Below are 23,609 nucleotides of genomic sequence, written 5' to 3'. Positions count from 1 at the left end.
TTCTTCTTTTTGCGGATACAGACTAACACGGCTGTTACTCTGAAACTTGTATGAATAAAGTTATTGTCTGAGCAGGAGTTTGAAAGACTGTGTCTTCAATTTATATGGTATCTAATTAGACATTAAGGAAGAGAGAGACATACAGATGTTCAAACCTTTGGAATAATAAATTAAATATTTTAAAGTATTTTTGGCAGTTTTGTGGTTTCCTTCAGGCTCTTTAGAATTCCACTTTCCTCTTTGTAGCAGGCAACACAAGTTAATACACAGCCAATCTGTGAAATCTAAGAGGCAGTTTAAGTGTAGTTTTAATTTTATTGAAAACCTTACTTGTATTGGGTAGCTGCACTGAGCTAAGAGGTGTCATTAAAAGCACAGATCAAAATTTACAGACTCCAAATTTAAATTTGTTTAGTAATTATTAATGTTAAAGAAATCTCCTTAGATTATGGCTAAAAAAAGCATGCAAACAACTTAGAAATCCTTTAAAAATAAGAGCTGTAATGCTAAAATCCCAGTTTTTCTGCAGTATGAGCAACTGAGAACAAAATAAAGTTTCTGTATTTTTTTGAGATTGTAGGATTGAAAGGATCCTTGTTCACTTAAATACCTTGCTTGCTCACTATAACAAAATAGGCAGGGCAGAGAATACAAGTAGAGTAGAACACAACATTCATGAGTGTTTCTGCAAGCCCAAAAGAAACCAGTGCACTTAATTTTAGGATTACAACTATGGCAATATCTCAATGTTTAGTCTGAAATTGGTAGTCTGAAATTGGTAGTTTACATGTCTATACTTCCATTCTTCCAGAAGGATCCCCAAATGCTTTATAGACTGGATATACAGTAGTGGAATCTCTTCCCAACCACTGACCCATAGCCACATGGAGTGGAAGTGGATTATGACAGATATTCTTTTTCAGTAATGTTTCAGTTTTTAGAAAGGACATTTGATGCTAAATGCATCAGAAGAAACTACGGGTAGCCAAATTGTACTAATCTCAATCAGAATTTGGATAGGGCACTAACAAACACTTCCTACTCATGTACTATGAAATCTTTAAAGAGCGGTCAGGGACTTGGTTTTGTGTGTTATGAATAAGCTTGATCTTGCAGTTCTTTGGCATCCAAATCTCTCTGTAGCAGAGACATACCTTTTAGGTATCAATCCATTGAAGAGAATGTGTTGCTTGTCTTATAACAGAAGGACTGGAAAAATCAGGAGACTGAATGATAGTGAGTCTTGATCCCTAGAGAGCTGATTCAGATCGAATCCAGATTAGGTCTGTTTTTAGTCTATATGAAATGTGTGGGCCTTAGTTCAGTTCTTATGAAGTGTGCATATTGCATAGTCACCGCTCCATTTGTTACTAGTTGGAATCCTTATAGGTGGCCTCAGCATGGAGATCATAAACTAACCTGGTTTTAAAAGTGGAATTAGCATCCTGCCCCTACTGGTGTTCCCTCTAGAAAATGTATATTGACAGGGTAGAGGTATGGAGAAATTCAGATACCACAGGTTGCCTGTACTAGTCTTGTTTCATAGAGAAATAGCCTTAGGAAGTAAAGGCCTCTCAGTCTAGCACTTTTCTCAAGCACTATATTTGGTTAATGTTTGTAGAGAGTAACTAAAATAACAATTGTTCTAGCTGCTTCTTTAATATTTTCTTAAGTGAAACAGTTTTGTGCAAATGGCTAAAAAATGGCTAATCAATGGTGATTGCTACAGAGATGTTGAAGGACAAGCATAGCAAAAATTAACTTAAGTGCATCATAGTATCTGTAATAAAGCAGTTACTTCTGCTGCAACTGCGACTACAACAAAATTTCCTAGAGAAAAGGGATCTGGTACACAGCATATAGGATTAAACAGCCAAACTTTCTCTTAAATGGCAGAGTTTTATAGTCTTTGGAAAAGGCACACATAAATACAAACAAATAATTTATTTGATGCCCTGATGTAGCAAGAGGAGTATCATTAATGCCATCTGTATTTTACAACTGGTTTTAAATTACAAAGCTGTAGAACAGAAATCTTAAAAAAAAATACACCCTTTTTTTTATATTCATGGACAAATGTAACATTACAGTTGAAATGTATATAAGTTAGTATTTCTAGAGTATAACAACAAAGCTAAAATATAATTCTGTTTACTAAATATATAACTTTAAAAATATTTATAATCTCCATAACTGCATACTTCCTTGCTGTGCAATAGGTTAAATCTTTGTTTAAAATAAAGAATCACATCATAAAGAGGTGCCCTTCAGGCTCTTCTCATGATACATTTATTCAAGCATAAAAGGTATGATTTAAACATGATTAAATTTACTTAAAACCTAGATTTTGAATGGTTTTTTTATTATTCACTAAATCTCAAACCAACACATAGCTAGGGTACCCATATCTGAATTCCATAAAACTTTTTCTGCTGGACCTCCACTGCACCTGTTGTGCTGCCATCAGTCATTAACATTCAGTGGAAGCCAACTGCCTGTTAGGATATACTTGGGACATTCAGCAGTGCAGATGGCTTGTACTGTAGGGATGTACCTGGAACATCTGGCAGCAATCAGACAGCTAAGTATAAGGAGGCCAGATTTTTTGCTGGGGAGGGGAGAGGGTAAGGAAAAGAGATAAATTATCAACCAAAAAGTTCAACTGAGCAAATAACTCCTGAAAAAATATTATTAAAAAAGCAAAAAAGTACTGCACTATATGATAGCACTAGTGTAAATTACCAAGTTATAGAAATGAGCCATGTCTGAAATAGAATTTGGTTTGAAGCTTAGTGGATTGATGCTCCAATGTTTACAGAACATGGAATACTCATATATTCTCCTTAGTGATCTCCAAAACTCTATCAACCTGCATGTCAGGACAGGATGGCTGCCAGCTCACCACTCTTCACTCTTGAATAATATAATTGTTTCATTTCACTTTAATCAGAGCAGTGCCACCCATAGTATTACCAGCTTTTGGGAAAGAGGAGATTTAGAATGGATTATTTTTTCTTCTGGGGGTCTTTTCCTCATGATCATGAAAGGCTGTTCCTTCCAAGAGTTCCAAAAGAAGATAATGGCAGTTAAGGGGGCTACCAGTTTGCAGGGCAGGGCCAGCATATATAGAAATATACTTATCCTTTTCCTTTTCTCACTCTTCCTCGTCACCTTTTCATTGCTTCTGCTTGTGAAAGAAGGCCTGGAAATCTGCTTGCAATATACAGATTCCTACAATATACAGATTTCTTTCTATAAATTCATTTCATGCTTTCTCTCTCTGACCAAGCCCTTTTCCAAATGCCTCAGTGATGAATTTTGCCTTCTGTCTACTCGATTGGAATATTTTTTGTTCAATGAAGCAAATGGAATGTATCAATCCAGGCCATTTGCACAGTAGGGTGCTTCACTCCCGTGCAGACTGACAACAGCACCTTTCCTTATATTCATTGATGTATTAACATGCAGATAATCTGATCACCTTTACAATGCACAATGTTATTACCATAATATAGTATTACTATACTACATTACTTCTTCCCCCCAGGAATCAAGCAACTAGAACTAGAGTAATAAGTGCTGAAGCAGAATGTATGATGTAGTATCAGCTGCTAAAATTTACTAAATCTTTCTAGAATCTTTCAATTTTATTTATTATTTGTATTATCATAGCACCACAAAGTGCTAGTCTAGTAACTATCCATGCACACAGATATAAATCCTGCTTGCCTCAAAGACCCTATATTTTCTTACTGTTGCAATCTTTTTTCTTTTAATTGGACAAAACTTTAAAAGAGTGTCATGGGAGGACAAAAACTTCAATTGATTCTGTTACAATTAACCATGCAAATGGATGCACATTACTGCAGTCTGGTAGGAGTAATTCAAACCTTCATTGCTAGCATGCTTGGGAAAAGTTTCATCAGACACAGCAGCAAAGAAGCAGATGGAAAACATCTTGCAGCTTTTACAGGAAGCAAGTGCTGGATCGGGGAAACTATGGAATCATTGATTTGAAGTATGATTGACTGTGGCATCCAACACAGAATCTGTACATTTTGCAAACTGCCACATGTAGATCCTATGGCCGGAGCGAATAGGGAGGGATAGCGGGGGAACAACAAGAGTGCTATCTAGCTATTCAGGATAAAAGAAAATAGCATGGTGATAATGTAACAATGGCTTATAATTAAACAATGATGAATTTTAGTTGTAACAACAAGCAGTGCTAAAAGAAACTTGCCTCCAATCATAGTCTACTCTAACTCAATAGTCCGCCTCAACTTCTTGTGTTGGAACTAGCAGCAAGCATTATAATATCTCCAGGTGGAGTGGAATAAGATGTAGTGCTCTTTATGGTGATGCCATACCACATCATTACTCGGTAGGCTAATACAATTCCAGCAGTAGCCCCAAGCTGTTTTGGCCTTTGTCAATGTGCTCCATGTTGTTCAGTTTTAGCAGTATTACAATTACTTCAATTAAGTTAACTTCAAGAGCATTTTACAGAGACTTGCCTTGGGTTATTAACTTTTACAATGTCAACAAGTTTTCACTAACACATTAATCTTAATTAGAATACAAGTGGAGGCTTTAGACCAGTAAAACCAAAGAAATAGTATCAGATAATTATTTTCAAAGAAAAGGAATTGTTTTAGCCAGTTAGAGGACAGAGATGCTGTTGAGTCACCGTTCTCACTACTAAAAAAAAAAAAAAAAGTTTATGCCGAAATACATTTGTTATTCTCTAAGGTGCCACAAGGACTGGACTCCTCGTTGTTTTTGCTGATACAGATTAACACGGCTACCACTCTGAAACTTGTCCTCACTACTGTACAGCTGTTACACCAATCCCTGTGCTCTGACTGATTTATTAAAATATTTCTTAATCATGAAGTATGAAAACCCTGCACTCTTTTTGGATGAAGTCCATTAGCCACCAATCAGTTCATCAGTTTGTCTGACAGCTGTATAGCTGTATCCTAAACTGGAATGGAAATGCCTTAGCCATTCACAGTCTCCCCTTAACGTGACTCTTCACCTTAACCTTGTTTCCAAATCTCAACACTTTTGCCAATAAAATACAAGTTTTCTTCTGTGTCCTTCCAATTTACTGTCCCATACTCAGGATGCCTTCCATTATGGAAAAATCCTAAAAATTGAAAAGGGATGAAATCAACAAGTTGCTATAGAACAGCATGATTTTCTGTAGAAATGATTCTAAAAACTTACAGAATTTTATAACATGAAATCTTTTCTGTTGATTTCTTGAGCCAATGTATATCATTCCATATAGCCATATAAATCTCAATCAAATTCTATAGGACAGTTATGAAAAAATGCTGTATAAGGTTATAATTTTCTATTAAAAATAGAGGAATTTTCCATAATTTTCTTTTCAAGCCAGATTTAGAAAAAAATATTAAGTACAGTTTCTATAAAGACCTATTTATTTTGTATCCTAATCTTATGCTTGCTGGGTTCTTCAACAACTTGAACTTACTAGTCCAATGGTGCACTCACCGATAGGTCCGTACACAGCACTGTTGATGGCAGCTGACCCCAGTGTTTTAAAATGGATTTAGTAAAGCCTTAGTGAACTGTAGCCTTATTTAAATGTTTGAGACATTTTAGTACTAATTTCAAATACTTGACCTCTGCTTTGCTGACTATTTATACTAGGCTAATGGAGTTTCTCTGGCATAAAATCTGGAGCAACATAGTGGTGAATCAGGAGCAGGGAATCAATACAAAAAATAATAATATATTATCCTATCATTTAGGAGCCCTAGTCTTGGACCAGGTCCTCATTGTGCTAAGCACAATACAACAAAAGGATCATCCTTGCCCTTCAAAATCACATTTAAGATGTTCTCATCTCAACATGGAAAGTGTGGCCTTTTAGGCCACCAATAGGCTGCGATAACATGATCAAATTCTGGGTCATTTAAATGATGAATTTAAACAACTGTTAACATCTTATGAGATTGTTACTGCACCTACTCTAGTTCCAGAGGCAGAATTTGCAAATAGCTCCCTTTTCCCAGGCCAGGAAACTCCATATTGATTGGCAGTCACCAGCTTGATGTGTTTGCATGTGGGAGACAGTGATTTGATTGACACCTTACTAATTGGTGAGGTTAATGTCTTTGGTAAGGGCAGATGTCTGAGCTATCACTTAAAGGGTTTTTATGTATTGGGAGAGATTGAAAGTAAGAGATAGAGTAATATCTTAGGACAGTTTATATTAGAATCACCCTGGCGGGCTGAAAGGGTGAACATAAAGCTTCTTTGCTGGAGCCCTGAAAGTGGTATTTAAACTTCACTACTGCTTTTGCTGCTTTAATCTACCCTGGTTTAAGGCAATAATAGGAATGATGAACCAAATTCATCCCTGGGCTAATATTCCACTGAAGTCAAAGGAGTTACCTTAAGGATAGATTTGATGCTATATGCATACTGTGAATAAACTAGAGTAGGAAAGGCCCATAGGTCTATGACCACTTCCTTCCCAGCTAGGACGTAACCCACTTCAGAAAATCCAAAGCTCTTTAACAACTGGAGCTGAATGAAATTTGAGTTTTCAATTAAACTTTTCATCAAAGAATAAAAGTAACCCAGATTTTTTTTTAGATTTTTCAGATTTTGTTACCATTTTAAAATGCTGATGAAATGTTCACACTCTTCAAAGTTTAAAAAAACAACAACATTTTTTTAAAAGTGCACTGTTTCTTCAACCAGCTCTTTCAAAATGGCCTCTTGGAAGCTAGAACAATATTAATATTTTCTCCCAGGGTCAGAATCTACCAGCCTGTCAGCCACACAAGCACTCTCCTCCAAGTTACACCAATCCTGTCTTTGCCTTGCAGGTTGACAGCAGATGCACCTCAGCCTCCAAGTCCCTTCAAAATACCCCCATACCTCTGCCCACCCCCGGTGATATCCCAGATTCTCTGTTCCCAAAGGAGCATAGTACCCCAATTATCAGTTTTACCATAGACTCCTGCTCTTGTATTACACACACAGCACTTGAATTCAATTATAAGAGCAAAGGAAATGTATTTAAGAAAGAATAGAAATTCAAATAGAAACAGGTGAGAGAGGGGTACAAATGGTTATATGTAAAACAAAACCATAACGTTTCCGTTTCCTAGAGACTAAACTTAACAAGTTATCTTCCAGTCAAAAGAAGCTTACCTCATCCAAAGTTCTCGCCAGTGTTTTCAACCAAGCCTTTTTGAGATCCCTTTCTCATTAAGCAGACTTATTCTGTGTTTCCTTCTACGTGAAGGTTGCCAGGGTGTCTCTTTGTGCCCCTAAATACACCAGAATAGGCCTTTGATGTTCATCTCAAGATAGGGTTTCCACTGCTATTTACCTCTGCATGTTAGTTTCCTTCTGAAGTTTCTGACAGTTCATCTTTAGTATTTGACTTAGAATGTTAATAAACTCCTATTATATGACATACAATATACCGGTAAGACTTCCCTGTCTCTCACCCCCTGTCTGGAAGACACGCTCTCTTTGAGTGACCTATTATTAATTAGACATAGAGAACATATTTTTGGTATATATACATAACTCCTCACATTTTTCCATGTATATACATTTCACAATGGTTATGACGACCAACATGACAGAGGCTTTAGTTAGAAACCTAACGTGACATTCTTTTGGTGAACCTTGGCAATCCCTATACTCCTATGTAGCCCAGTACCCTGTTCCAGCTTGCCATAAAGTTATTGCTGTTGGAATATAAATCTGCTGCTATGAATGTGATTTCCGGATATTGCACATTTTATTATTTATTTGTACTGTGTTAGAGTCCAAGAGCCCAATTGTATTAAGAATGGTAAAAACATGAATACAATTGTTCATTTGTATGTATGGTTTTCTAGCTGGTAGAAATCATTTTTGTGTTTTAAGGGAGTAATCTTTTGTGTGTCGGGGTCTTGTTTGTTTGTTGCAATGGGACCACAATAAGCAGTGACTTAAAAATGAAGGGTAATTATGTGATCATCAGTGGAGATTGGTGCAAAATCATACAGCTTAGTTGTCCACTCTCTCCAGACTCATTCTCAACTGGAAACAACAAAAGTCTGTAAATAATTGTGTTCCCTTGGGGGAGCCTTACATCTGTTTCTAAATGCTTGACACAAACAATAATGGATTTTGCTGGTGCCATTTGTGATGGCATCAAATAAGCACACAGACAAGTACTATGGATTTTAATAGCCTGTGGCCACAACTTTATTGATTTTAATATGGATCATAGTTACTCAGCACCTCTTAGTCCCTGCAGTCTGAAACATCACTAAAGGCCTTGAAAGCTGCATGGGCACAAAGCCTGTGTGCAACCAGTTAGGCTGTGACCCCTTTGTAGCCACAGCCATTAAAGGGGTCAGATTCATCCAAGTTCCCTTATAATTGTGCCCTATCTTGAGACCCATCCTCACACCTGACTTACTCCTGTGTGTCCTTTAGTCCACCACTAATCATTAACATGCACCCCATTCCTGGGGAAAAAAAGAATGGACAGCACAACCCTAACCACTACAGATTCCCACCTAAAGGTCTTGCAGTTCTACAACATTAGTCCTAATGTAGGAGAAGGATTTTATAATGCACTATAAGAATTAATGTATGTTTTGATTCTATTTTGCTGGCAATTTTTTTTAATAGCAGAAAGGAATGACTTTTTGTGACTATGGGATTTTGTTTTTTATATGCATTATAAATTGGGCCCTTTTTAGTTTTTTGTTTTAAGGTTTAGTTAGTAAGAGACAGAATTGTGTATTATGTTTATGTTAAGTAAATTAGAGGAACGTTGAAGGCCTGGGCCTTAATGTAAATTGTTTTGGTTATAAAACTTAGCAAGTTTTAAATTACAATGTTTTTTATATATATAAAATACTGCTGTTTGCATTTTTGAAGGTTTTTGTGAAAGACTGTTTGTGTAAATAAGGAATGTATGCATTAGGAAAAAAATAAGGTGTAAAGGCCATTGTTAACCAGATGGTTAAGAAAGAAGAAGCAAAAACACTTCCTAAAATTTATTGACGCCAGAAAACTATTAACACACATTTATAATTAAGAAAGGGCAGATTGACGAATTTGAGGTGAAAGCTGGCACCCCTAAAGAAAATTAATTACATTAAATTTGGAACAAAATGATCCTTTTGGAGGTGTTTTAAAATGTCAACATTAAAAATAACACCAATTAATAAGTAACTGGTTATAAACTGACACAGCAAAATATATACAAATTGTAGTAACAAAATAAAAAATAAAAAGTGCCCCATACTGAGCCTTAAGGTGGTTCTGTGTAATTAGTGTATATTGTAAAAAAATGTAAAAAAAAAATGCAAACAAAACAGGCTACTTAATTAAAATCCTATTGGGGCTCCAAAGCCCCAATAGGTTGTGTTTTCTTTTTCAAATCACTGTGTGTTTTGAAAGCAAAAGTTAAAAATAAAAAGTAATCAAAACTCTAGTAAAAGTTAATTGTGTCCCTTTTAAAACAGAGTCTCTGATCTCTGCTAATGGCTTTAAATCCAAAAGCAAGCCAAAAAGCGTCTGTGTTAATGCAAATTACCTAACTAATAACAATAAATAAATAAAATAAAAAAAAACCCTGCCCATAAATAGCAAACTAAACAGTGGAATAATTTCCCCTAAACCCTTAAAAGGTAAAAGTCATTAAAACCTGGCCTGCCTATAAAACAAAAACCCAAAAAAGTATGTGGGTAATTCCTCTGGTTTGCCTGCAATCAGTAAGGGTATTTGTTAAAAAAAAAAAAAAAAAAAATTCAAGCCACCCCAAAAGGGGTAAAGAATTGTTATTTTTGTCTTTCAAAAAATCAAAAAAAGCTAATACCAGCTAAAAAGCAACCCAAAATACCATAAATCTACTGTCACAGTAAAAATTGTGTTTTGTGTTCTATGTTTGTCTTGTTGCTAGCACAGTTGTGTATTAAATACTGCAAATAAACATCCTCAGGTAGCAAACATCATATTTAAAAAATGGTTTTAAAGCAAAAATTATAAATAATATAAACCTAAAAATAATTAAAAATAAATTAAGCTTTCTGTCCCAGAAACAGAACAGCCTAATACAAAAACAAACACAAATAAAAAAAACATACTGCTATAGCTATAAAATGTATTAAAATAAAAATACTTGCTTTGTCCACCTTAAAACACAAAAGGGTTTGGGTAATATAAAAAAAAATAAGGCTTTAATACACTTGCTAAAGCAAAAACAAACAAAACAACAACAACAACAAAAAAAACACATCATTCTGTAATACTTATAAGCATAAATAAATACAATATGTCTCCAGCAGAGTTAAGCCTAAATTGTTACTAAAATAAATGATTGTCAACATTATCCATCAAATATCTGTAAAGGCCAAAGCTACAAAAAAAATCAGTCCAATACCAAAATTGGCCATAAAATCTTTCTGGTTACCTCACATGATGGGGCAGTGGGCCAAAAAATAAATAAATTATTAAACATACAACAGTGTACAGAGTGGAACCCTCACAAATGGGTATGCCTCTCCCTGCCTGCTACCACAAAAGCATGCAGTAAAAACACATCACTAAGCACATAAAATATAACCTGGGTGGTATATAATAAACAATGTGTATGTGTTGTATCCGAAGAAACAATATTAAAAAAAATATATAAAAAAAAAAATAGCCACCCACCAGTAAATAAGTGGAAATGCAATGCAAGCATTTTATACACTAATAATCACATTTATTACCTTCCTAAGCTAAGCCCCCCCCCAAAATATAATTGTCCCCTTAGTAAATTTCTCCATATCTCTCCGTCTAAATTACCAAAAGTTAGCTAATCATCTGCTTTTAAAAGCCAAAGTAACACAGTTTTTGCAAAAAAATTTAAAAAAGTGTAAAAAAGCAAGTTCTCCAAATAACACATACAAATAAAAATATAATTAAAATTCCTAACTCTAAAAAAACCTCACTGCATATCACTGATCTAATGTTTTTACAGGCTGGTCTTCCACCTCTAAAGGCATACTGTCAATTATGCTTTATCCATTGCTAATTGTATTGGTATTATCCTGCACTTGCCTAATTAAAATGTTATGTATGTGTTGCTAAATAAAAAAAAAAAAGTTTGTTAAATTGCAACCGCAAACTCAAATTGCCTCTCAATATGTAGCTATAAAACAATTATATAAAATATAACCTACTCAAAAATTGTTCTTAAAGGGTCAAAATGGGGATATGTAGGAATAGGATTTTATAATTGTACTATAATAATTAATGTATGTTTAGATTTCATTCTGCTAGCCACCCTTTTTGAATAGCAGAAAGGAATGACCCTCTGGAACTATGGGATCCTGTTTCCCATAAGCATTACAAATTGGGCCCTTTTTAGTTCTTTGTTTTAAGGTTTAGTTAGTAAGAGACAGAATTTATTATTGTGTCTATGTTAAGTAAATTAGAGGAACGTTGAAGGCCTGGGCCTCAATGTAAATTGTTTTGGTTATAAAACTTAGCAAGCTTTAATTTACAATGTCTTTTCTGTTGATATAAAATACTGCTGTTTGTATTCTTAAAGGTCTCTGTGAAAGACTGTTTGTGTAAATAAGGATGCATGCATCAGAAAAAAATAAGGTGTAAAGGCCATTGTTCACCAGATGGTCAAGAAAGAAGAAGCAAAAACACTTATCAAAACTTACTGATGCCAGAAAACTATCAACGTGCATCCATAATTCAGAAAGGGCAGATTGATGACCTTGAGGTGAAGGCTGGCACCCCTAAAGACAATTACTTACATCAAATCCAGAACAAAATGACCCTCTCGGAGGTGTTTTAAATGTTAACATAAAAAAATAACACCAATTAAGAAGTAACCGGTCACAAACTGACACAGCAAAATCCATAGAGTTCAACAACAACAACAAAAGACTATAAAAATAGGGTGCTTTGCCATGGGACTTTGGGTTCATCTTCCCACACTCCAAGAGCATCAAATCGCGACCAACAGAGCCCTGCTCCCCTCTGCGACCAATCTGGCTGGCCACTAAATTAATCCAAACTCTGAACTGGTAACTATAAACATCAGCTGGCAAAACTGTGTGCATGTGTAATTAAAAAGCATATGATAACTGTTGTATTCTCAATAAATGCAGCGAGCTGCCTTCTCCCCTATAAAAATTCCGTGTGCTACTTATAACACGAATAAAACAAAACAAACCCACTGCCGCCATACCTTTGTTGGGGAATGATCACTATTAAGGCACTCAAAATGCAACACTAAGAAAATTTACTAACATTGTTTTTTTTCCTTTGTTTTTGATTTGCAATCATGAGTTAAAATTCATGTTTAAAGGTTATAAAGAAAATATTGATATTTTGAGATCATGGTGCTCTTTATTCCTCCTTCTCCTCTCCCCGCCAACGTATGTGAGATAATATAAACATACTGAATTATGATACTGAAATATAAAAAGAAAGCATTGCTAAATGGTAAGATTTAACGTTTTTGTTAGTTATACTTTGATAATTTACAAATTATGGCTAGTGAATGAGTTTAGAACAGATAACACTTAGGCCAAGGCCTTATGGTCATGAGGGTGGTTTTGCCAGTTTTTCTAATACTGTATACATTTGCTTAAATTTGCTGTTTCTGACAGGGCAAAGGTAGCATGTTGTAGTGAATGATTTTATGTAGAAAAGTACACAAACAGATAATGACAAGAAACTCCCTTTACTAGGAAAACCTAGAAGCAGGGTGACACAAACAGAATGACAAACAGAAAAGATTTAAATTTGAAGCTTGTCCATGTGCACCGTATGGGTTAAATACAACAAATGCTTAACATGCTTAATGCTGATTGGAGAAATATTAAAACATATGTAATGCAGAAATGTATAAAAAGACCCAAGTGAACAAGCAAGCCCCAAACTGGAGAAACACCGGACCAGTTCCTGAAAGAACAGGACTGAAGGACCACACCAGAGATCAGAAGGGGCAATGACCATCATGAAGAACAGGAGAACTTCCTGGTGCCCCTGAATGCAGTGACTTGGCCCCCCTACCATTTCCCTCTTTTCTGTTTATTGTCTGGCACAAACATATGTTCATACATTAAAAAGCACTAATATGCTATCTGAAAATGTGTAAATAAAGGTGAAAATTGATTAACCCTAAATTGGTTGGATTGGGACAATTTCCCACCTTACACTACGCAAATCATACTCCTGCCACAAATAGGGCCCCATTAGCCAGCCTTCCTGAAAAAAATACTGATATCTGTAGAATTCACTAGATAGGAGAGTACGGGGGAAACCACATCACACATCCAATATAATATAGGAGGAAAATCCCTTCTTGACCTAGACAATTGGTTCAGGCCCTTTGTGTAATAGTGAATCTTCTTGAATTCATCTCCAAAACTTGTTGTTGGCACAAGTCTGCCAAAAGCAAATTTGTATATTCCCCAAATGTTAACCTATGCCAAACTGAGGTACATAAGACAATAAGGGAAAGGGTGTAGAAAATATATAAAATGGAGAATTCTGCCAACAGAGAAACAGATGAGTGGTCTACCAGGTTGCCCCACCTTTTTAGAATCAATAGGGGAAAACTAATAAGCTTTAGCTTCATCCAATCAGCTCCCCCCCGCCCCCAAAGACCATTAATCACTTTCATTCACCAATGGAAGGAGAGTTTATCATGGCACTTCCCTATCTGAGGCAGCAGGTGTTTTCAGACTGAGGGGAAAAGGTGTTTTGAGATGTTAACTGCCTAATATTGTACCAGTAAATAAAGTATTCTCTGGGTTCTTTTTCTGTGCTAAATGACTTAAGCAGCTGACAATGAACAACGAGCCTTTTAATGTCTATTAAATACCAAAGGAAGAAAAACTGACTATGCTTAAAATGTATGAAAATCAAATAAGCTACACATTCATTCTAAAACAGTCCTTTCCCTTTCTTTTGCTTAAACATTCTCTTTAAAGAGGCTTTTGCTTAAAAGACTCTTCTTAACAAGTAGCCTCCTTTTGGGATTAAGGACCCAGTTATTGTCTCAGATTAATATTTCAAAAATATACACAAAATGGGAAAGGACTGTCTTTACTCATGTTAGAAGTGTTGGAGCATTACAGCTCAGGCAAGTTACCTACGTTTCCAGGTAAACTGTTAGACCTGGGTGTCTAGTCAAAGGAATGTGGAAGGTTTGGTCTTTTCATTCCATTTCCTTTCCAGTGGCTCTTTCTTGCCTAGTGTAAGTCTGGTTATAGCTTCAGCCTGCTGTCATTGGTCTCAGGAGCAAGGATTTGAAGTTCCAGAATCAGAGACGGAAGAGTTGAAGATGACAGAGAATGGAGGAACAAGTTGGGAAATAAGTTGGTTGGTGATTTGAGCAGGAATTTTACCTGAATAGGCGTGGTCAATATCTGCTCTTGGTTTGTGTGATCTGATCTTTTAATGGTATAGTCCAAAATCCAGGACAGTGAAAGACACCAAAAGGAAAAGATTCTCTAGTAGTTCCTCTACAGAATGTCCGGATTGGCTTTCTGTAACTCTAAATATAGATGTGCTCCAATTTTCCAGACCTTTTGTTTCATTTCCATGGTGATTTACAACTTCATCAAAAGGCCTTATTTGTTGGTCTTACTATAGTACTTTTAATTTCCATCATGCCTGGTAAAGATGGTTCTAACACTTAACGTTGTCCTTGCTTTTACCAATGTTTTCACAATCATGTATTTCTAGCTCATATTGATTTTTTTTTTAATATTTCACCTAGAGCTGAGTGAGTAATAAACAAAAAATTGGAAAAAAAAAAAAAAACTAAACAAAAAACTTCAGTTTGGTTTGAACAGAAACAAATCTCTTAATTCACCAAAATTGTTTTTGTTTTGTTTTGTTTCATTTTGGGGTGTGTTTTTATTAGATACATATATTTTAAATAATGTCCTGGTTAGTGTTGTAATAACAAAAACTAATCACTTCAACTATTTTCAAAATTATTTTTCCTTTTGCCCAGCTCTACTTTTACCTAATCTATTTTAGATTTAAAATGTACTAAAATCAGCTAGATTCTGCTAATTACCAACATCCTGTCACCGCCTCTCCGATCCCATACAACAGGGTCCAGCAAGGATGATGTTAATTGAAAAAGGAACATTTGTTTTAATTAAAAGTAACATCACATCCCCTGCTCAGGAATCCATAGACAGGAGGAGAAGCTGGTGTTTGAAGATTAGGGAAAAGGGAATCTATAAAATTACTATAATGAAACGAATGTGGGATAGATACAATACGTTAAAATCCCTTTCATCTATGAATGAAATCAGCTATCCAGTGCTGAGTTGTAGAGGTGTAAAAATGAAGGTTAGAGTGTTGTAGAGGTGAGAGAGATGCAAAAAAAGCATTTTAAAAGCAGTAGCAAATTTAATAGATTTGGAAGGCAGATCATGTCAGTCCAACTTAGGAATCACTGGCATCCCAAAGGAGGAGGAGCAGAATAATATGATTTCTCACATACAACAATTTCTGACAGTGCTAATGAGTGTGGAACAAAATACAAAGAGGGCCCTCTGATCTCTACCATCAAAACCAGCTCCCCGGCAAAGACCTCATCCTGTCATTCACAAGCCCATTTGCTTTCAGAATAAATAAGATACTTTGTAAAGGTCATTTAAAAAAATATATATAACCACACTCTCCTGATCCTTCTGGATGTTCCATATGAAATGCAGCAGCACTAATAATGCTTAAACTTATAAGGGCTGTCTGTAGGAAGGAGTGTTCTGTGTTAGCATATTAATATCCGGTAGAGATGAAGATTACTTACAACTCCAGAATCAGTATTTTCACATCTGCAGTGGAGACAATGAGGCACTGACTTTTTGAGGATGAAGAGACAACAGGTGACTTCATACCATCAGATATAAAAATTCAGCTCCAATTAAAATTTTAACAAACCAAACATTTATCTTAGATACCTCCTCACTCAGCAAGGACAGGGCACCAACATTCTGTTCCCTGCTCACCTCTCCCCACCCCACCCCAAAAAAGTTGGTGATTCAAAAGTGGCTTTGTCACCACTGAGCCATAACTGCACCAGCCCTTGAGCACTGAATCAATCATGCTGTTAGAGATTCCATTTTAAAGATAAGATGACCCCTTTTTTTCTTTAAAATCTCATAGCACTCTCCTGAAAAGTTGGGTGTTTACACTGATATCCTATCCAAATTCTAACCAGTAGTCACAGAAAGCCACCTAACTACCACTGCAATTCAATATAAACTTGGTATTCATGACTGTTTAACTACAATCTGTTGTGCAGTGTTGTTGCTGATCCAGAATGCCTGCCATATCCTACACACCAAAGGTGGCTGCCTTTCCATGATGGGTGTGCGTGTGCAATGTGCAGAACATTTTGGGGTGAAGAGTACTATTGAAATAGCTGTGTTTATTTACTGAGTGTTCCATGTATCTGGGATGATTTTAGCACAACTGAAGCAGCTAACACTTGTTCATGAATAAAATACAAATACACATTCACTGCAATTCATATACACGTATGCACATACAAGGAAAATCAGGTATAAGTTTGCAGACTGATTACTCTTAATTTATACTATGTAGAAAATGTTTTACTTGTAATAAAGCAAAAATATACTCATATTTTTAAGTTTCTGTCTATGCACCTTGGAAACAAACTTTTAGTAATATTAAAATCAGCTGTATGCCTAGTTAACTTTTTAGTGATCATATTAATTGTATAGGGGAATACAGATATCTGCTAAGTGAATGATTCACAGCATCTCTAGATCCTTGGTGGATGTTCCACAAGCTTATACTTATTGAGGTGGAATTTATTTTCCAAATTATATATAACTATCATAATAATAAAAGGAAATAACCATTAGTGCGATGTACCAGACAAATAATAAAACTGCATTTTGTAACATCTAATGTAAGATTTCCCCAGTTTACACATAATTCAATCCAAAATATTATGGACCTTAAACAACAATGAAATCAATGTTGAGTCTAATTTAATGATCCATTATAAGACATTTTCCTCCTGCATACTTACTATTTATTATGATAATTAATGTCTTGCATCTGGACAGGGCACAATTTATCACTTGTATTAATAAGTCTACATCAGTATATGTTTGGAAAAGACACAATCTTCAGTAGAGGACTGTTCATATTTTGTTTTCTTACCATGCATTACACCAACAAAAGGTCCAAACCAATAAACACTTAAGCATGCAAGCAATTTAATTATGACTGTGATTAATGTAGATAGTCCTATTGAGCTATATCTTTTGGCCATTATACTCTTACAAGCCCTACCCTCATTCAATCATTCCCCTGAAGCAAAAGTTGGAGAAGATTGTAACCACAAAGTTATTGTTTCATTTACTTTGGGCTAGATCCCTCCCCCACCCAAACTTATATTGTAATTCTTAGTAGCAAAGATTCCTTCATTTTCAGTTCTTCTTTTGTTTAAAATTTCCAAGGAATTGATTGGTATTTATTATACAAATAAAGAAGGGGGGAAATTGGTGTAAATAATCAACTTTGCTGTTTTGGGGTAAATATTAGGGGACGAAGAACAGAAAAAAAGGAAAAACTAGACAAGTAAGAATACTTCTAACCTAGTTCTCCACTGCAGAAGGAGAAATGGCTGCTTAGTAACCTGGGTGGCCCAGCTAGCCTAGCCACCTTCTCTCCTTCTGCACCAGCTTCTCACTCTGGAAGGAGAGATGATGGCTCGGTAACCGGGGGTGACCAGGGTACTGAGCTATCATCTTTCCTTCTGGAGCTGGGTCTGGGTAGTTTCAGCACTTCCATTTTTAAGGATTCAAGCACTGACATACATATACACATATGCATCCTCTACTGCATTGCCTTACTTTAACAGACAGCCTCACAGTTACACTTAAACTAATTTATTAACATAAACACATCTGCCAAATGTAATGTGTTGAACTTTCTTTACATAATCAGTAATTATATGTACTTGATTGGTCCAAAATTTGGGTGAAAATCAATAAAAACCAAATAGCTTTTGTAAAACTTGGGAATGTTTTGGTAAAAATCCACACAAATGGAAATGAAGGGCCTTGTTACTAGTCAAACTGAGTCTGGTTTGGCAGAAGCTAAAATAATCACTTAGAGGATGACAACGATGTGCAAGGAGCTGCTGTATTTTTATCTCTAGAGTATTAAAGAAGAAAGTGCAACATACCAGTCCTTTATTAGTCTTTTTTAAAGGGTCACCTCAGCTTAAATCATACATTTTTTCTGCATTTATTGTTAGAAAAATCATTGTGGAAAATATTTTAAAATAATTTCTCCATGGAATCTATTGTTCTTTGTTTCTTCTACATTTTGAAACAACTTTTCACATGTCATGGAGAGTGGGATGTTAAAGAAAGTCATATGACTCTGTAATGTACGTCATTCATCTCTATCTGTATAGGCATTTTGATGGAACCCATGACTGAAGAATCTGAATGCTTCATATTCAGGACTAAGGGTGGCATAGTTAGGCCTTTCTGTTAACTCTGACTTCTGGCTCAGGAACAGATCAAAAATACCATTTCATTTGCCTTTTTCATTTATAGTATTAAATTGCATCATCCACACAAGGGCTTAGGAAAGGAAAAGATGATCCTCATGAACTGGCTTTTGTAAGCAAACATTTAACCATGTGGTACTTGTCACTCATTCTCAGTCCCTGAGGGCAAGTCTTCACTACAGGGCAGGGTCGATTTAAGATACGCAAATTCAGCTACGCAAATAGCGTAGCTGAGTTCGACCTATCGGAGCCGACTTACCCCGCTGTGAGGATGGTGGCAAAATCGACCTCCGTGGCTCCCCGTCGACGGCGCTTACTCCCACCTCCACTGGTGGAGTAAGAGCATCGATTCGGGGATCAATTGTCACGTCCCAACGAGACGCGATAATTCGATCCCCGAGAGATCAATTTCTACCCGCCTATTCAGGCGGGTAGTGTAGACCTAGCCCTAGTGTCAAATATGTGGAAGAGTGATTTGTAGAACACCAACCAATGCAACAATTTGTGACAGGGAAACAAAAGTCATCTGCAATGGCACCACAGCAACATGGGGATTACATAATTTCCAGTTGCTTACTATCCTACTACATTTCTACCCAGGATTTTGTGAATAGGGGTTTGGGATGGGGGGGAGGGGACAGGTGAGAACACAACTGTAATGTCATGTTCTGTCTTTGTTTTCCTTTTCCCCTTCAGCGAATAGTTCCCTTTGTTGAACAAGACAATATCACAACCAATTCTTGCAGGTACTATTAATTCACTCCAGTAGTACCTCATTGCCTATCAACTTTACCAAGGGTTCATCATAGTTCTAATATGGTTGGTCATGTGATAAGAACAAAAGATAAAATATAACTCATGCTTCGTACTTAAAACTTTGTATCTGTAATTAAGTGTGCAATGATGTTCAGGCCGCTAAGGAGAATAAGTGGCCATCTCTCCAAATGTCTAAATGTTCCTGGAGGTTCACATTTGGAAGGTTAAGATGCCTTTGCCACCCAGTCAGGTTTTTTCCAAGCAAGAGCAGAGAAAAATATTGATGAACGACAGGTCATCACACACATCTGCAAATCTTTGCAGGCTCATGCAAAATGCCCTAGTTGTCTAGAGCTATTTAAAGCAGCAACTCATGACAGCCACTGCAAACACTGCTTGCCTCAGTTGAGTCCATCCACAGATAAAGTACCTTTAGAAGTTATGCTTTATCAGAAGATTTTAAAAAAGGATTTTGAACAAAAGCCTAATAGTGCTGCTAATGTTCTGGCAGATTATATGTTTCTAAAAAGATCTAAAAAGATCATAAATAAACAATCTTTTAAAGCAGAAGCGTAAATCCTGGTTGTTACTTGATCCCCACTTAAAAAAAAAAAAAAAGTATTAAAGGCATGTGCTGTCTAATAATGGAACAAAAAGTTCTTTCATGTAAAATGTCCTATATGGGATAAACATGTGACCCATAAAGGAATTTCTCCTGCTGTCACAAGGGAAACTGTTACTAGTGGTAGTGAAAATTCTGCTACATAAGGAAAAGAAGCAGAAAGATTTTTTTCTTCTTCAACAGTTCCCTGAACAATTGTCAGACCCTTAAAATCAGTAAAGTTTGGGATACTTTGTTCAAATTCATTCCAAGGATGGTAGCGTAAGGAAGTAAGTGAGGAAAGAGAATAAACATTGTTGACCCCATAGACTACCTAGTTTTATGACACAGAAGTATTTTGGGACTTCACAGGCATAGTCATGTGCCCTGGCAAACTCCCTTTAACTGATGGAAGAAGAAAGAATTCCTTTTACAAGGGCAAACCTAACAACTATTGTCCCAGTATCTTTTCTGAATGGATCTAAGGCAGTGGTGACCAAACTTTTCATGTTGCCCCCTCGTCCCCAGTAATGGAATCTGTCGTGCCCCTGTCCCCCCCATTACTGTACGGTTGATTCAACAGAGAAGCTTGGGATGAAGGCAGAGCTGGGTGCAGAGCTGAGGATGGGGGAGGATCTGGGGCTAGAGGCAGAGATGGTTTGCAGGCGGAGCAGAGCTGCAGCTTGGACTGGAGCTGGGTTGGGGGCAGAGCAGGGAGTGGAGCAGAGCTGTGGCTTTGGCTGGAGTGGGGCTGGGTGGTGCTCCCTCTCCACCCCATTTGGGGGCTGGCCCAGGCCCCACTGCATACCCCCTGATGAAATCCAAGATAATTCCACGTGCCTGGAACAGCTGGAAAGAGAACTTACCTATGAGAAACTTATACAGTGGATAAATCTAGAAATGATGGAACATTCCTCCATGGCCACAGTTTGGGGACCATTGATCTAAGTGCATTTTATGGTTGTTTTTGATTCTAGGAATATCCCAGACCATGAGAGTTGAGTATAACAAGTATAGATAAAATACTTTTTAACAATAGTTTAGTTAACTGTAAAATTCAAGTAGTGTTAGTGGTTGGTTTGTTTTTGTTAAACCACAGTAATGAGTAAATTTTTAAACTTAACAGTCCTTTTAAGAGTGAGACCAGAATTGTAATGCCTCCAAGGAGGCAACACTTACTCTACATTTTGCTGCATATGTACATGTTCACATACTATTCATGGATGTTATGGCCTGATGGGATCATTAGATCATCTATTCTGACTTATATAACTCAGGTAATAGAATTTCACCCAGTTACCCCTGCGTTCAGCCCAATAACTTGGTGTAACTACTTTCCAGAGTGATCACTCTACATCTGTCCTATCAGTCCTCAAAGAAAACCTATACAACACTTCAAAAGATGAGCTGCAGAGCTTAAATTCATAGCTTTTCTAGACACTAAAAATCATGGTCTGAACAGAGACATTGGATTTATGGCTTATTACAACAATCTATAACCCACTGATACTGCCCCCTCCTCAACACACACACACACACACACACACACAGTCCCTCAGCTGCCTTTCCCCTCCCCCTCTTTCTTTCCCCCTTATGACTGGAGGGGTGTTAACAGGCCACTTCATCCTGAATGGCCCCTTAAAATGTGTGTGAATTACTTAGGGTAAACAATCTGTTCGACCTTGTACTTAGTTGGACACTCTGAGTATGTTTCCCTGACCTAAAGAAGAGCTCTGTGTAAACTCAGAATTTTGCCTCTCTCACTCACTTTCTCTCTCTGCCTTCCAGAGAGGCAACCAGTCTTGATGTGAAGATGTCAAGAAATGAAGAATACATCATGTCTCTTAGCAGTTAATTCAAATGATTAATCACCTTCACAGATTTTTTTTTAAAGTTCCTTATTTCTGATTTTAATTTTTCTGTCTCTAACTTTCAGCCATTGCTCCTTGTTATATTCACTATGATGTAATTATTTTCATGACAATAATAACCTGTCAGAATTTCAAATGAACCTACTATTTTCAAGTTGTATCACTTTTAAGGATACTAATTTGGGGAAGAGGACACAGCAGTGCCCATTACTCTTTGAAATTTAAGGGGTTGGATAGCAAAACCCCCATACTATTATTGAACTTTTGAACACCCCCATGTGGAATTTTCTGTACTTTTTTTAGTTATTTAGACTCAATAGATAGTGGCAATATTCATGGTTAGATCAAATCAAAACTCATTTTAAAGGGAAGGCTTTGTTTAAGACAGATTTTATCTATTTACTTTGGTATACGGGAGTATTCCTCAGTTGTTGTACATTGATTTGAGGGGTTCCCTGAGGCTTAGAGAGTTTGTTTTTAAGGGGAAAAAATCAATGGAATTGCAGTGGCCTGATTTACTGTTTTACATGGGTGGAATTAGGAAAGTTCCTGGTTATCTGGTTTGCTGAGTAAAAATTCATAGGCAATAGCAGACTGTGGTGTAGATCAGCTTTATGTTGGTCAGTTTTCTCAAGACCAATTTGTATGTGGAGTCCTGGGCATCATATACCTTAGGCTACATCTACACTACAGGGGGGAGTCGATTTAAGATATGCAAATTCAGCTATGTGAATAGCGTAGCTGAATTTGACGTATCGCAGCCGACTTACCCCGCTGTGAGGACCTCAGCAAAATCGACCACCACGGCTTCCTGTCGACGGCGCTTACTCCCACCTCCGCTGGTGGAGTAAGAGCGTCGATTAGGGGATCAATTGTCGTGTCCCGACGGGACGCGATAAATCGATCCCCGAGAGGTCGATTTCTACCCGCCGATTCAGGCGGGTAGTGTAGACCTAGCCTTAGACATTACAAGGCATCATATACCTTAGACATTACAAGGCAAAAGATATTTGTGGGTGGAATTAGATTTTGTAATTATTAATATCTCCAAATTGAAGTTTCTCAAGTCTTCATATGTTTGCTGAGCTACCCCCATGATTTAATAATGTGACCATTTTTTCTTTGGCTAGCTGCTTGCCCCCAAACCATGTTTGTACTTTTTGTGAAACTGGCCAAAACTTGATTTTGTTGTTCCAAATTTGCTTACATTGAGAAATATATATATATTTTCAAGCTGCAATAAAAGCCATAGCCCAAAATGTATATTTCTGCTTTTCTTTGTAATGTAATATGACTCTGTGAGGGATTGTATAATGGATTGAAATTGGTTCTCTGTATGCCTAGACAGATAAAACTTGCAAATATCAGCAAAACAATTGTTGTCTGTCTTTTCTTCTTTACTGTCTGTTAAAAATATATTACTACTTTATTTTTACTACTGCTTGGTAAGGACATGAAATGAAAAGGCAATTTTCATCTAATGTAAACAATGCATCTTCAGAATACAGGTCTGATGCTGTGAAAACTTGTATGAGTAGTTGTCACCATTCCCCAGTGGGTCACAGCGAGGATGCTGGATTCAGGAAAAAGTGTTGAGAAATAGGGCAGACTCACCCCAGATTGGTGGTTATTCTTTCATTAGATTATACCAAGCCAGTAACAAAAGTAAACTTCTGTCTCACCACACTGGTTAAGAAGTCAAATATGCAGTCTCTTTAGACATCCCATCCCTTATTTCTCCACCCAGATACTAGACTTTATGATGAGTGGTTATTGAAAACCACTTTAA

The sequence above is a fragment of the Malaclemys terrapin genome, chromosome 5, assembly GCF_027887155.1.
Source record: "Malaclemys terrapin pileata isolate rMalTer1 chromosome 5, rMalTer1.hap1, whole genome shotgun sequence".
Lineage (NCBI taxonomy): Eukaryota > Metazoa > Chordata > Testudines > Emydidae > Malaclemys > Malaclemys terrapin.
This window is presented reverse-complemented; position numbering follows the sequence as displayed.